The sequence below is a fragment of the Sinocyclocheilus rhinocerous genome, unplaced genomic scaffold, assembly GCF_001515625.1.
Source record: "Sinocyclocheilus rhinocerous isolate Xijiao unplaced genomic scaffold, SAMN03320098_v1.1 scaffold1155, whole genome shotgun sequence".
NCBI classification, from domain to species: domain Eukaryota; kingdom Metazoa; phylum Chordata; class Actinopteri; order Cypriniformes; family Cyprinidae; genus Sinocyclocheilus; species Sinocyclocheilus rhinocerous.
The window spans coordinates 230,544-233,696 of record NW_015629044.1 but is presented as its reverse complement, the minus strand read 5'-3'; positions in this window follow the sequence as shown (position 1 = coordinate 233,696).

Sequence of the window (3,153 nt, the reverse complement as noted above, 5' to 3'; positions counted from 1 at the left end):
TCCGCATTACCTCCTCTCCTAGGTTCACGAAACGGTCGTCCATAAAATGCATTGCTGTTCTGTTTTAAGTAATCTTAAAGATTCCTAAATGCATCTACTTTCGGAAGGCCAAATAAAGTGCTTTTGCTTTCGCACTTAAACACACAGCGTCTCCCTGACATGTTGCTTCAACACTAACTGCGGTTACTTGAAACCACGCCTTCTTTCTTTGCGTGCTCATTTGGGCGGCATTATGCAAATATTTTCACATAGTGAGGTAGATATGTGGGGCGTGTTAGAACGAGCCGTTTTAGGGGGGCGTGGCAGAGTCTTAACTTTGATAAAGAATATCTCTTTGGTTTTGAGACTTTAGTCTTTGCAACTTCAGGGATCTTATCTATGCACAATCAGCTTGTAACACTCCAAAGAGAAAGGAAAACTTGAAATCGCATCATATGACCCCTTTAATTAATTTATTTACTAGAGCAACCTTACCAAGAGTGTCTGATAAAATATACTTCTGTTGCCAATTATTTTAAAATTTGACTTTGTAATGAATGTGTCAGGGATATCAACCTAAATCCCAGCCTGGAATAATGTTTTGGATATCTCACTCACTTTGAATCCCACATGCGTCGGCTTTACTTTGCCATATTTTATTCATTCTTGTGACGAGAGGGGCGGGGCCGAGAGCCGTGGGAACGGAGCGAGGCCGGTGGAGTAAATGCTAATGCACGACACCTGCGCCACTCACCGGTCTCGAGTCCCACGGAGGAGCTCCGGAAGGATAAAAGGAGTGACGACAGTGAAAGACGAGAGAGGACCAGGCCTAGACTTAATTTTGTGTTTTGTGTGCGGCAGTCGTCCGCGAGGGGCTGCCGCTTTACTTTCATTTTGTGTTTGTTTATTTTATTAAAATCTTCTTTAAATGTTCGCCGGTTTCCGCCTCCTTCTTCCCGAGATTATGACGTTGTTACAATTCTCTTGTCAGGTTGTGTGAGATTGTGCTTGCCTTCTACTCTCTTGTTTTTGTGTGTTTGGTTATAAAAGTTATAAATCCACATCTGTATTGCATTCCATGGGTTATATCTGTGACATGGCTAACTTCAAAGAACTTTCTTTTTTAGAAATAACTTCTATTCTTTCTCAAAAAGCACCTGGCGATATCTTACCAGCTTGTCAATTCCAATTATAGTTTTCTCTCCCCAGCTGAGGCTTTGGAGCAGAAATCTTTACGAGTCATCAGATGCCTCCACTGACTTTTTGAGCAGACCCTCTTTCCAAACTGGGAGAATGAGAAAAGGATTGTAAAAAGACTGATAGATGGCCGTCGAGCCCTAGTACGGACGTGCGTCTCTTTCTTCTACATGTCGCCTGCTGTCTTAAAGCATTCCGCCATCGGTGGCAGGAAATATGACACACCAAAGAACTGTGAAGGATCAATATTTAATCTTTAATGTGCCTCTCCCAAAAACCTGCGACGGAAGACTTTGTTTACAATATATTATCCAACTTAAAGAGCCCTTGTTCCACCTGGGTATATTGGCAACATTGGGTACACAAATCACACTGAGTTTTTATAGCAGTTGGGAATAAGCGAGCTGAATTTAGAGAAGAGCAGACACAGAGTGCCAGAGAGAATGAGACAGTATGCAAACAGGTTAAGAAGGCCATTGTTAATGACAAGAGAGAGATTAATAGCCAACGGAAAATGCATTAATGAGCTGTCACAAGAATCTTATTATGCTTCCAAAAAGAGTTTGCTTTTGAAGGAGCCATGTGAACTTTCTATAAATGGGGATTCTAACCAATGGTTTGAAGATATATGAAAAACATTTGTATGAAACTTCAAAAATTAACAAATATGGGCACACCTGTGTTGTTTTGAATTAGTATAAGATGTGATTCCGTTCAAGTAGCCTACACACAATCATGCACAGCTCTTTCCTCAACACATCGACATGACTGATGGTAACTCCTGCTTACTCTTGATAACAGATGCTTTTTTGATAAATGAGACAATGTTTCTGAGATGTCTCGTTAGATAAGGTTCATTTCAGTATAAGAATTGTGTGGCTCTAAGAAAGATGGATTTATGAAGATTATCCCCTGCATATTTCCGAATTTGATCATATCTCATGTTTCACCGGGGCGTTCCCTTCAAGTAGGCAAGGGAGGTAGTGATTAGAAAATAATCCAAGACAACAAAGCAAATATTACGAAATATGAGATTAATGTCTAAAAATTACCAAGTTTTCTAAAGTGACACTGTTCAGCAACAACACCAGCTGGGTAGCAGTTCTCTTGCCTATAATGCGAATTGGAAAAAGTATCCATTGGTCTACTCTATGGTTGGCCTATTACCCTGTTGACACCCTAAATCCTGCTTTATATATTGTACAGTACATATGTATAATAAAACACAAAATTTTAGAAACAAAAGTGATATTACAGCCTGATGCCAGGAGACCAATTTTAGGTTTCACATAGAATTGTTTTATTCTTTAGGTTTTATTCTCCTTTTCTTTATAAAATCATGTGATTAACACAGAAACCAATTTGGTGATCTGACAAAAATGTAGGCTAATGTAAGTCAAAGAACTTTGTTAATCTCCGAAGAAGCATATATCAGCTCATAACATGACTGAACATATACAACCAAAATATGACTGAAAAATTCTTTTTGAAATCTATTGATTTCTTTTAGTTTCCCCACAAGTGAGTAAACTGAATCCTGGCTTGTGCTGTTCCCATTGGAGCAGCATAATGGTGATTCATTGTAATGGGTCTCGCTTGAATTCAGTGCTCCATAAGTGTTTGACTCGGCCAGTGCCTTAATCTCTAGGCAGCAATTAGACTATTTAGCTCTTGAAAGAACGTAGTGTGACCTCTTCTCTTGTTTAGATTTATTTGGTGGTCCCCTGAGACAAATTAATCAAATTACGATTTGACTAAAGGCCTCAGAAATGGCCCCAGCTTTAATGCGTGTAACAAAATGATACAAAGGAATCTTTAATCTAAAACAATGCTGATGCAATTATTCTACACATCAACTGTCCCCCCCCCCTAAATTTATATTCTCAAATATGTCTCTCAAACTCAATAAGCATTATAAAAATGTCTAAAAAGTTAAATAACCTAAAAGTTGAAATTGAAATCAAAAATAGGTTTATA